This window comes from Nicotiana sylvestris, chromosome 8, assembly GCF_000393655.2.
Source record: "Nicotiana sylvestris chromosome 8, ASM39365v2, whole genome shotgun sequence".
Classification (NCBI taxonomy): Eukaryota; Viridiplantae; Streptophyta; class Magnoliopsida; order Solanales; family Solanaceae; genus Nicotiana; species Nicotiana sylvestris.
In genome coordinates this window covers 2,329,599-2,343,509 of record NC_091064.1, presented here as the reverse complement: position 1 = coordinate 2,343,509, position 13,911 = coordinate 2,329,599, and positions in this window count along the sequence as shown.

The window sequence follows — 13,911 nt, the reverse complement described above, 5'->3', positions numbered from 1 at the left end:
AGTATCATTATTGAGCAAAGAAATTACATCTGTTGCATCGGTCTCAATTTCAAGATTAATAAATTTTTTGTCAAAAGCTAGTTGAAGACCAGTTTTGAGGGCTAAGAGTTCCATGTAGGCAGGGGTATAGGCTATGGCAGAATTGTGGTAACCCAAAATCCAATCCCCACGGCGATTTATGAAGATTCCCCTGATGCCCCCTTTTCTATATTTTCCTTTGAAGGCCCCATCAATGTTAAGTTTTAAGGAGGGGTGTGTTGGGGGGAGCCATTTGATCGAGATGATAATAGACGGAGGAACATGGTTTGACGAATTGGTATAATACATAAACTCTTTGCAACGTACTAGTACTATTTCTAGCGATATCTGTTTGCATTTATTGTTGAAAGAGTTATTATTAAGATTTAGCCACAGAGACCATATAGCTAATGGAAAGAACATATCCCAAGAGATATCCCATTGATCCAAAGTTTTGTGCAAATCTTTAAGGTAGTGAGCCAATGATCGGGGCTCTGTTGAAAGGGAGGAAGGTTGAGTTGAGCGTCGCTCCAAAATTTGGTGGCTATGGGGCATTTGAAGAAAATGTGAATAAGTGACTCCTCCGCTGCTCTACATATAGGACAGAGGGGTGTTGATGTTTAGTCCGATTTGATGCAAATAACTATGAGTAGGAAGATGATTGTAGGAACATTGCCACAGGAAGTATTTAACCTTATGGAGCGTGTTGAGTTTCTAGATCCATTGGAATTTAAAACTGTTGGGAAGTGGCGGTGAGATTAACTTGTATATAGAGCTGGAGGAAAAGATACCATTGGAGGTGTGGGCCCATGTGGGTATGTCCCTAGCACTGGTGAAGGAGTCCAGATTTATGGAAAGGATTTTGTTTTTTATTTCTGTGGGCAGAGTAAATGATAGTTTTATGAGATCCCAAGAGTTTATTCCCCAGAGGTCTTTGACTTTGAGTTTTTGGTCATTGTAGTTGATTGGTCCCTGGATGATTGAATTTAATGGTGGGAGCCCTAGGATCCATGCAGAGGTCCAACAGTTAATTTTACCTGGGCCCACTATCCAATGTAGGCCTTGATTACAGATTTTCCAGCCTGTTATGATGTTATTCTAGATGAATGAATTGGAGATGTGGTTTCTTTTATGGCTGTATTTAGAAATAAGAGTGGAGGCCCATAGAGAACTAGGATTGTTGAATAGTCGCCAGGAGAGGCTAGCTAGGGATACCATATTTTTATCTACTGCTTTCCTGAGTCCCAGACCCCCAGCATGTTTCGGCTGAGTGATTGTGGACCATTTGATATAGTGAATTTTCCGTTTTTGAGTGGTGGTACCCCAGATAAAATCTCTTTGGATTTTGTCAATTCACTTTAGAGTGGATGCAGGGAGCGTGATATATTGCATTACATGGTTCGGGATAGCGTTTAGAGTTGATCTAGTGAGGGTTGTTCTTTCTGCAATTGAAATGAAGTTTGTTTTCCAACTGGCAAGTTTTGTGTTCATGTGATCAATGATGTAGTGCACATCAGATGCTTTGGGTTTTTGAGTGAGAATTGGGAAACCCATATTTTCCAAAGTTATCACTGGGTCGGATGTCCAAAATATTGGCAAACTGATTCTTTGTATGGGCATCACAATTTCGTGAAAAGATAATTTTTGATTTAGAATTGTTGATTTTTTGGCCCGAAAGTTGGGAGAAGAATGTGAGGCTATGTTTGATTGTGTGGATGGACTTTGAGTTAACATTGGCAGAGAGTGTTAAGTCGTCCGCATAGAACAAGTGAGAGATGGGAGGGCCAGTGGGATTGAGTTTTATCGGGTCCCAGAGTCCGATGTTGACTTGGTGGTTAATATATTTTGACAGTAATTCCATGCATAGGATAAAGAGATAGGGAGACATTGGATTGCCTTGACGAATGCCTCTTGAGGGATGGAAGAATTCTGTTTTGGAGCCATTGACTAAGATGGCAATTCTGGAAGTGCTAACGCAACTCATAATAAGTTTAGTGATGCGAGGGGGAAATTTAAAGAAAAGTAAAGCCCGGTAAATGAATGACCATTCAAGACGGCCGAAAGCTTTTTCCAAATCAATTTTAAGGAGAACATTTCCTTGTTGACCCCTTATTTTTGGAAGTGGTTTATGATTTCTTGAATCATGATGGCGTTATCACAAGTTCTTCGGCCCTTTAGGAAGTAGATTGACATGGGCCAATTAATTTATCGAGGAAGGGCTTGATTCTATTCACTATAATTTTTGTAACTACCTTATAGATGGTGTTACAGAGACCGATAGGTCGGGAGTTTTTTAGATTATTAGCATTGTGAAACATAGGGATGAGACAGATATAAGTAGAATTGAGTGTTGTTGGAATGGAAAGGTCCTTGAAAATTTTATGACAAAATGATAGAACCAGATTCTTAACTATATGCCAATATTTTTAATAAAAAAAGAGGTGAATACCATCCGTGCCTGGGGCCATAAAAGGTTTGAAGGAAAAAATTGCTCGAGAGACTTCGTAGTCCCATAATGGGTAATCTAATGAGGAGAGATCTAAGTTATAAGGGCGTTTGTGAATTTTAAATATTTTTTATAGGAGTATCTATGTGGTCCGTTTGAAAGGCCTTTTGGAAATATTAGAATGTATGGACTAGAATTTGGGCTGGATCATGGATCCAGTTACCTTCATTGTCTTTAAAATATGAGATAGTATTTTTCCTTCTACGATTGACGACACTTAGATGGAAGAATTTTATATTGGTGTCCCCATCGTTAAGCCAGTTTAAACGGGAATGTATTTTCCAATAGTCTTCCTCAATTTTAAGAATACTGTTGTATTCAGATATTAGGTCCTTTTCAAGGAGGTGTAAGAAGTGATTGTATGGGTAATTTATGGATGATTGGATTCCTCTCAGCCTTGCAAGGATTCTTCTTTTCTTTTTATTAGAGCCCCCGAAAGTGTCTTTTGCCCAGAGAACAACATTATGTTGAAAAGATTCTGTGGCTTCAAGGAGGTGTCTATTTTGCCACGAGTTTTTAACAATATTTTCAAACTCCGTACTATAGCACCAGTAAGTTTCGAGCATAAATAGTTTTTGCTGTGAGGAGGCTCTTTTCCTTTAAATTGGAGAAGAGTTGGGGCATGGTCTGAGTGGGTTCTCGGGAGGTAGGTGACGAGAGCATTAGGGTATTGGTTAATCCATAAGGTGTTAGCGAGGTATCTATTTAACCGCTCTAAGATAAGACCTCCCGAATTAATATGACAATTAGTCCAAGTGTATTTAGCCCCTTTAAAACCAAGATCTAATAAATTACAATAATTTATGCAAGACCAAAGCTGTGAAGCCCGATTAGAGTTAAGAGGTCTGCCACCCCACTTTTCATTTTGGGATAGGATTTCATTAAAATCCCCTCCAACTAACCATGGTCCCTGATAGTTGTCAGCTATATTACAAAGGCTATTCCAAAGGTCTTTTCGCATATTTAGACATGTACTAGCATATAGAATACTAATAAGGCAGGGAGATTGGACGAGAGATACCTGAAGCATGGCATGAATTTCATGGTGGGATCTGCTAACAAGGTTCAGTGTGGCTAAATTTCCATACCATAGCACTACAATATCACCCGCATGGCCTACTGCTGGGACCTCTAACATGTTAGAGAAGTGAAACTCATCCCTAAAGGGTGTATGATCTACCATTTTTGTTTCCAGAAAGGCAATCATGCATGGGTTGTGTGTATGCAACAGTTCCCTGAAATTCCTTTTAAATTCATCATTGTTAGCCCCACGTATATTCCATACAACTAAACTCATTGGGCTATTCATTGATAGGTGATTTGGGTTGTGGTGACTGTTCCCTGCTCCTTGGTGAAGGAGGTAATTGACCTGTCTTAGGGAGGTACTTAGAACCGCAGCAAAATTCCCCGTTGCTTGAAGAATGGGAAGGCGAATGTCGATTGAGCATTTGTAAAGCGCCACTGGACACCTGAGAATGTATTTTATGTCTTCCAGTTCTTGAAATAGCATGAGAGTTGCTTCTCTGAGGCTTGAAATCTCGGTGAACGATCCCCTAACCGGTGGAGCTATTACTTCCTCTATCGGTTCTTCGGGTATCTCTGGATCTTCTTGATCTTGTTCGAAAGGGAGGTTGTTGGTGGTGGTGGAAGTCCATGGGGATCGGGTGATGCTGAGGGATAGGATACCAAGGGTAGAAGATTGGATGGTTGGTTACTTGGTTGACCGGGGTGAAGAAGGGGAGTTGATACAGTAGCTCCATGTTGTTGGGTGGATTGAAGTGGTGCGATAGGTTCCACTTGCTTGCATGTTGTGAAGCAATGCAGGTGTGATGGTTGGGGCTAATGGATCTAGGACATTGGCTAGCCAGATGTGGTTGATGTAGTTCCTCATTGCTAGGGCCATGCCTTCCGAAATTAATTATTCTAGAAAGTTCGGATTCTGAAGAATAATCCATACTTCCTGGCCATTGATTATCATCGGAAAGGAGGCTGCATGGCCTAGGAAGCCTTGTTCTATCCAGCTTTGGGGATCTTGGTGGGGATTCAGAAGTTGAGAGACGAAGGTTGGTGAGTGGAATGGGATTTGAGGTGGAAAGGGGGGAGATTGTCCATTGCCTTATAGATTATGAGTTGTTGGAGTAGATGATATTGGAGGAGAAGACTGTGTTCGAATACTGTGTTGGGGAGGGTGAGTTATATGGGTGGTAGAAGAGTAAAAAACTGGTGCAAATGATTGCAAATCTAATGATGAAGATTTTGCATGCAAGGGGGAAAGGGAAGATTGGAGAAGAAGATTATTTGTGATTGGTGAAATGTTTGGAGTTGCCATTTGGCCAGAGGCCTCTGCCAAGTGTTGAACGAGTTCTAGAGATTTTGAGGGGAAGGAGGTATTATGCGTGTAGGAAGAGAGGTTTGAGCTGTCAAGTGGATTAGGGTTTTGCTTGCATGGCTTGGGGTTGCCACTTGTATCCATAGGAGTGGCTTGGTTAGTGGGGTCCATGGGGTACTTTGGACTTAACGGAAGAATTTGATCAAAATTGGAGGAGGAGTTTGGATTTACACTATTAATGGCTGAAAATTTTGGAGTATTGAGGGAATCAAATTTATTATAGATAGGCATTAAACCTTCTTCCTTTTTTGTGGGAGGAAGTCTCTTTTTAACATTATTAGGTTCATTAATGGTAGAAGATGTAGGAGTATTTAAAGCTTTATATACTAGTTTTTGAGAGTTGAGATACTTACCTGTTGCTGCATCATAGATTTTTACATCTATACTGTTACCTGGTGCAATAATTTTTGGCGGAGAATTTTTTTATTTATTCTCAACAGAATCCCTTGTTCTTTGGTTTCTTCGCCTGATGAAAGACACCACTTGCCATTGGTCCTCTGGTGAGGGAGATGTAATTGAGTTGTTAGTTTCCTTGCCTTGTTCCTGGGCGATAGGATCTTGCAAATTTCCTGTCCTTGGTGAAGTAATTGTGCATGAGGTAACTGTATGACCAAGGTAGCTTGCAGAGGAAATTAATTCCTTCATAGACAAGCTGTTGGAGATGAGATCCAATTAGTATACACTGTTGGACATGTTGATCTAGTGGTAGTTCCACACAAAGGCGTGTATATCGGCCTCTAAGGGTGGAACTGGTGCATGCATCAATTTTGAGTAGCCTTCCTATAGAATTTCCAATCTTTTTCAGGATTAATCCATCGTAGAATTCTGTGGGTAGTTGTGGTAGGCGAACCCATATTGCCGTGTGAATTTGTTTTGCTTTTCCTGCCACAAAATTTGGTTCCCACTGCCTTGTTGATAGAAAATATCCATTGATAAACCATGGACCACTCTGGAGTGCTATAGTCATGTTTTCTTCTTTGAAAAATTTGATAATGAAAAAATCATGGCCCAAATCAATTAGGGGAAATGGATCAGTGGGTTTCCATAGCTTTGTGATTTTTTTCTTTTAGATATTGGTGTGGAATTCTCTTTCCTACCAATTTAACAATCACAGAATATTTCCATGGTGTATACATTCTACTTCTGTCTTCCGATGTTAGGGTGATTTCTTTTATTCCTTTAGCTAAGGAGATGGTGGTGGTTTATTGTTTTGCACTGGAAGAAGGAGTATCTAGTAGCATTAGGTCTTCTTGATCAGACCCATGAGGTTGTTGGATATTTGGTTTAGTAGGAGATGAGGGAATTTCTTGGTTTATTAGGTTTATGTCCATCATTAATTCAGAGGACAATAGCTTATCTTTGAAAGATGGAATATGGCCCGCTTGTTCCCCACACTGAGAATCATAGGGAATGTCGAGGGGTTTTGGGGGGGGGGGGATGAGACAAGGCGGCGCCCCATCGGAGTTAATGATGGGGTGACTCATCGGAATCGACGTCGGCTGTTGTTCCTTCGATAACAATAAGAAATAGAGAGAACGAAAAAGATCTTACAAAAGCATAAGATGTTTGATAATTTAGAAGGAAGTTCAAATGATGATGTGGCACATCTCATTGAACAAGAAATATATTTATCTAAATCCTCAACTTTTTGGCTTTTCCCTTTTATTTTAATACAATACTCAATTATTATTAATCCAAAAACAGTTAATGTTCAATTGTAGCTCTAAGATAAATTGCACCATTTCAAAATTAACCGAAAGTCAGCCGTTTCAAACCAAAATCTCCACGTCTTCAGTTCATCCAAATCAAAATACTTAATTGCATCTTTTTAGTAAACAAAAGCAGCGTTTCAAAATTATGTTGCATCTAACAAGCCATCACTCCTCTTTGTCTTCGGAATCCACCGTCTAAAATCATCTCTTTAAAAATTAATTCCTCTTATGCCTGTTTGTCCTCACTATTTCATCATCCCACTCTCTGCATTTGTCTATCCTACAAAGATTATAAGGAGACTTTCATTTGATTCTCTTCCGTAGTATACTAATCACATCTTATTTCTCTATGTATGCATAATTTAGTACAGAATTGAACCATTCATGATGAGATGAACTTTCAATTTCTCAATATGCTGCGCTGAAACAAATAGGTTTGAGATATTTTTAATGTTCTTTTATTAAATTCTAATCGTAAGTGGCAAAACATAGATAGCTATGATACTCTCTGATTCTATTAGTATACATAATAGTACTCTTTTCTATTATTTCGTCACCTTGACTTCATTTATGGTATGTTCATATTTTTCTCAGTAATCATAATCTTTAAAAGTAGGCTTCACAAAAACTCATAGTAGTATCTTTTTCCTCCTTTGGTTGCTTTCTTCCCTTCATTTTTCTCTTTTGGATTTAATAGTTATAGTAAATTTATCAGGTACACTATAAAGCATGTTTGACCAAACTGCCAAAAACTGCTTCTTTTGAGAAGTACTTTTCAAAAAAATACTTTAGTAGAGTAACGGTTTGTGTATGGCCAATTAATTTGAGAAATACTTTTAGCCATATTTGATAAGCAAATTCTGTTTAATCCTTCCAAAAAGTACTTTTGAGCATCAAATTACAAAAAAAAAGGAAAAATATCAATATTCAGTTTACAATTAATATTATTTGAAAGAGAGAATCAAATTCAAATATTTATTGTAAAATAATTTAATTAAATTCTTTATTATATTTAAATAAACATTAAGAAAAATACTATATATTCTTGAGATATAACAAACTAGATAGTATTGCATACTTTTAACTATAATGCATGAATAAAAAAAAATTACAAAATAAAAATTATGTAATATTGGTATACAAAAGAAAAAAAATATATCTTATGAACAAAGTATTTGAATCTAGAGTATTGTAAATTATGAATAGGACATAAAGAAAAGATAAAAAATGGCTGAATAAAAAAAGAATAGATTTATTTATAGTAAAAAGACTTTTCCAAAGAAGATAGGAGAATGGGAATGAAAATAAACTGAAATAGAGCAAAAAGGGATTGTAGAAACAAAAATGAAAAATGTTAAATTAATAAGGGATAATTTAAAAAATATACATTTACAATAAAGATGTTTTTGTTTTGAAAAAGTTATTCTTTTTTCCTTTTACTTCTTGGAAGAAGCTAGAGTTTGTAGCTTCTTTCTAAAAGTAGAAAATGCGCTTTTGTTGCTGCTAAAAAATACTTCTCTATCTTAGTCAAACACCTTAAATTTCGAAAAAGTATTTTTTTCTGATTAAAAAAAGCGCTTATGGCCTCCCAAAAGTTTGGCCAAACAAGCTCTTCGTCTTTTCTTTTTAATGCTTTATCATCTTTCTTTTTGGTTCCAGCATGTTAATTTTTTAGGTTATAACTCTTTTCCTCTGCTTAAATTTACCTCTTAACATTGAAACTTAGTATTCAGTCGACAATAAAGATATATAGAGATGAAAACGGAGAGACACAACGTGATATAATGCGATATTCTTTTAGAAATTTTTTTATAAGTAACATATTTCAGGAAGAAGAGCATTACTATTTTACAATATTTTTAAGTTTTATTAAAACGAGAATTGATTAGTTTTGAATTAGACATAATTTTTATAGATGAAAAAATTACTTTAAGTATTTGTCAAGTTTCATCTTTTTTCTTTATGGACTAATTTATAAATAATAATTTCTTATGACTACACGAAGCGCAGATAAATTAGTGAAACCTCTATGACACATCGTTGCTTATAATAAATGACGAGTATATAGCGATATTGTTATAGAGAGGTCCGAGTGTATACTCAAAGTAAGAAATTTTAAGCTTTGATGGTAAATACTTATCAACATCGGATGTTTACATCCAATCAAACAATTTAATTTAACAGTCAACCCTTCATTCTATTCCATACAGCCTTGGTAGGTATCTATGTCTCAATTCTATAAACCGGTAAGCTCCATTTTTTTTATGGGACCTGAAGGCTAGGCTAAACCTCCCTCAAAGGGACGAAGTGACTCGACTGAAAGGAGAGGGATGAAGTGAGCGCTTTTCCCTCTTCCCAACCGCTGTCATGTCCCGCTACGCTAGTTCTACTGTGCTTTCTTTTCTTAGCCTAAGAAAGAAGGCTAGTCACTTCCCTTATTCATAGGGGCAACCCCTTTTCTATCGAGTAGTCACTCTTGGCCTCTTTCTGTCCCGACTCAGAAGAAAATCATAAGCTTGAAGAAAAGAGAAAAGAATCCTTGGATGATGCAGGCATCAAAGGCTTGTGGGAAAACTTAGATATTCACTTAATAATAGAGATTGCAATAGTCTTTAATGTTAGAGCACCCCTTAGAATAGAAAATGTTGTCCACAGATTTAGTGGGCGTTTGGACATAAAAATTGTAAAATTCCGGAAAAAAGTGAACTTTTTTTTCAAGTTGAAAATGGTATTTGAAAATTAGAGTTGTGTTTGAATATGAATACAATTTTTAGCTGTTTTTGAATTTTGGGAGAGCTTTGAATTGAAAATTTTGAAAAACAATTTTTTTGGAGTTTTTGAAATTACGAAATTCAACTTTAAGTGAAATATGAAATTTTCATGACCAAACACTGATTTAAAAAAAAAAAAAGAAAAAGTGGAAAAAGTTTCAGAAAAAATGAATCTTTTCTTATGGCCAAACGAGCCCTTAAATTCTAATATAGCTCTGTGTTAGGGTGGATTTTTCTTAATGAGATAATAGGTTGCAGCCGTGTTATGGTTCTCGTACATATCTTACTTGGTGATTAAAAAAAATTTAGTTACGCAAAAAAAAATTGTAGAAGTGTGTAACAACTTGATCCTACCACATGAGAACGGTCATTTAGCTTTGTATTTATGACTCAAAAGTTACTTTGTTAACTCAACACCCAACTGATAAAAGATATAAAGCGTTAGAGATTTGTAACCACTGTTTCTGGTAGATACTCGTCTCATATATTATATATCAAAAAATGAGAATTTACAAGAAGTGTGGCTTTGCTACACCATTACATAAAGATGATTGTAACACTATTCATGAAGCATAGATTCACATGTTTCTTCCCAAAAGGAAGTGTGATGACTATGGTCCTCCATTAACATAATTCTATCGTACATTTGAGAAAAATCTCTCGTGTCTATAAATTCCATCTCTGAATCTGTCCATTCAAATTCAAGATCAAATGATATTGAACAACTCTCCTCTTCACTAGCAATATCACACAAATGGAAATCATTCGATTCGTGACAATCTAGTTCTATATGCTTTAACGAATTAGAATCACTAATCAGGACAGGAGAAATCTCTGCTTCCAAAGACTGGATCACACTTCTAATCCTTTCTTCATTACTTTCTTCAATCTCTGATTCTTCGAGAAATGACATGAGAATATCAGTATCAAATTTTGAGAATTCAACATCACTAAAGTCAACATAACTAGAGTTTGAGGTTGACATGTTGTGTAAAGGAGAAATTGAAGTAGAAAAGAGTGGTAGAAACTTAAAACAATTGGAATTTAGAGATGGAAATGAATGTGAATGACAATGTGTTATAGATTGACATAGTTATATAGGCTTATAAATAGTCATATCAAAAGGCAACAACTTGATCCTGCCAGATGGATGTGCAGATCGGTTGATGATCCAACAAATCATGTGCAATCTTAGATTCTAAGATTGATAAACAACATGTTTTCATAATATTCATTTACTAGTCAATATTTGGACGTGTGATGCTGAGTTGTCCGTGGAGTACTGAATAAACAAAGTTGTCTAAGTTTTGTTATATAAGATATTCATCTTAGGAAACATAACATGTGAAGATGATTCATTTACACAAGATATTGTCTGTCTTAATGCTCTGGTTCAATAATTTTGTTTTACTTTAGATTACGGGTTCTAACCGTGAAAGCAACCACTAATATTTGCATTAGAGTAGGCTGTCTATATCACACCTATTGAGGTATGGTCTTTTCCCAAACCTTCCATGAACGCATAATGCCTTGTGCATCGGGCTACCCTTCTAATAACGACAGGAACTTCTTGATGATTCGATTGGAAGGATCATAGGAAATCAAACTTCAAGCTGATTTAACACCTTTTTTGTTTCATTATTTTCCTTGTAACCATGGCATCAGACAGCAACATGTGCAAGATCTATTATAATAATGATCTGGGATATTACAGAGGAAGCTTCAAAGAAATGAATCTTAATAGTCCAAAAAACAAATCATTTTTGTGTAAGGTTCAAACCAAGTAGACGAGAGAGAGTAAAAAAAGGCAGCCTAAGTGTCCAAGATATTTCGCTTTCACCCAGGGTTGGAAGAAGGACCACATCCCAAGGCGTGAGATGTAGACAACCTATTCTAATGCTTGCATTAGGGTTGACAAAATGGTTAATAGGAAACAATTAACCACCCATATTATCCACTAAAAAATGAATTGAATAATGAACTTTTTAAAAATGGGTCAAATATGGATAAGAACCATATTTGACATTTAAAAAATGGATAACCAACGGGTTTAACTTTTATATTTTGTACACGAAATGGAAAGAATAACTTTTGTTCTCATTCCAAGAGGTAAGTAATATAAATATATATACATCAGGTGCTAATTAAGGAAAGAAATAAAAGAGATTCCTACAAATCTGCTATTTATTTACACTACTAAGAAAGAGTCCACATTCATTCTATAATATGTGTCTAGATTCGTTCTATAATACTCCTCCTCAAGCTGGATCATATATGTTGATCATGCCCTGCTTGTTGCAAAGATATCCAACTCGAGTGTCATTCAATGCTTTAGTGAACAAATCAGCTAGTTGCTCTCATGTCTTTACGTATCCAGTGAAAATCAAGTTCTCTTGAATCTTCTCACGAATAAAATGACAGTCAACTTCAATATGCCTGGTTCTTTCATGATACACTGGATTTGAGGAAATATGTAGCGCAACTTGATTATCACACCAGAGCTTTGATGGAGTAGGATGCTCCAACCCTATTTCAGTTAAAACATGGTGTATCCACATTATCTCACATGTTGATTGTGCCATAGATCTATACTCGGATTCTGCATTGGACCGAGATACAACATTCTATTTCTTACTTCTCCATGATATCAAGTTTCCATAGAGAAATACACAGTAACCAATAGAAGATGTTCTGTCAATCTTGGATCCAACCCAATCCACATTTGAAAAAAAATCAATGCGAGAATGCCCGTGATTGCTATATAATATGCCAAGTCCAAGAGCTCCTTTTAAGTAATATAGGATCTGCTCCAAAGCCTCTCAATTTTTGATTGTGGGTACGGACATGAACTGGCTAACCATACTTACTGCAAAAGCAAAATCTGGACGAGTCACAGTGAGATAGCTTAATCTCCCAACTAACCTCCTGTATCTGTCTGGATTATTAAATGGCCCACCATCATCTTTCATAAGATGCAAATTAGGAACCATTGGTGTACTGCAAGGCTTGACACCCAACTTATCAGTTTCTACCAGTAAGTCAAGAATATACTTTCGCTAAGATAGAAAAATTCCCTTCTTGCTTCTAGTTACTTCAACTCTCAAGAATAATTTCAGTTGTCCCAAGTTTTTTGCATGAAACTTAGTATGCAATAAAGACTTGTGAGAAGATATTCCTGCATAATCACTTTCTATAATCAGAATGTCATTAACATATACAACAAGGAGAATAGATCCAGCTGTTGATTGCCTGTAGAAGAGTGAATGATAACATTTGCTCTTTTCAGCTCAAATTCTTGAAATACCTCATTAAATTTACCAAACCAAGCCCGGAGACTCTACTTCAAGCCATATAAGGACTTCTTTAAATGGCACCCTTCCCATACTCCCCCTGAGCAACAAAACCAGGTGATTGCTCCATATACACCTCTTCATGAAGATCATCATGACGGAACTTATTCTTAATATCCAATTGATTCAAAGTCCAATTCTCAGAAGCTGCTAGAGAAATGAACAAGCAGACAAGAGTAAGTTTGGCAACCGGAGAGAAGATGTTTGAATAATCCGCTTCATAAGTCTGAGTATACCCTTTGGTCACAAGTCTGGCCTTAAGTCTTGCCACAGAGCAATCTAGCTTAACTTTGACTGTGAAGGCCCATTTACATCTCACTGGTTTCTTTCCATTAGGTAAATTTACTAAATTCCAAGTATGGTTTTCCTCTAAGGCATGTATTTCCTCAAACATTGCTTCAGACCAGCCAGGATGATTCAAAGTCTCTTTCACTATTTTGGGCATAGAAATGAAGTCTAGAGACTGAATCAAAAATCTAGACGCAGGGGATAAGTGGTTGTAGGAAACAAAATTAGCAATAGAATATGTGGACTTGCAAGTACATGTATCTTTGCATAAAGCAATGGGAAGGTCAAGGTCTTCTGGAGAAGTATACGAATGAGGATCAGATTATGAAGGAACTGGTGCAGCAGGCATATCATTTGTCTCTCGCCTCCGCGAGTAAACTTGAAAAAATTGGTGGTCTTGCTAACACAGTTGGAGCAGGTGTTGAAGGCACAATAGTGGATTGTTGCTCGACAGAAGAGCTGGGAGATAGAGGAACATTATCTGATTGTTCTATCAAAGTACGGGTAATCTAATATACTAGCCACTCATCTACCTCCCCCTCACTTGTAGAAATGGGAGGTGCGTAGAAGAATGGTATAGCCTCCGAAAACACCACATTAGTTGACACCAGATATTTGCCAAGTTCAGTAGAATAACACCAATACCCTTTCTGAAGGCGAGAATAACCAAGAAAAACACACTTCAATGTCGTTGGGATCCTAGTTGGTAATTGTAACGACCTGACCGGTTGTTTTGATCTCTAGCGCGTCGTTCAGCAGTTGGAAGTCATGAACAACTTAATTTCAGGTATATTGACTTGTAGGTATGGTCAGAGTTGAATTTCAAGAAATTCGGAGTCAAATTGGAAAGAAACTTTTCATTGCGACAACCTTAAGT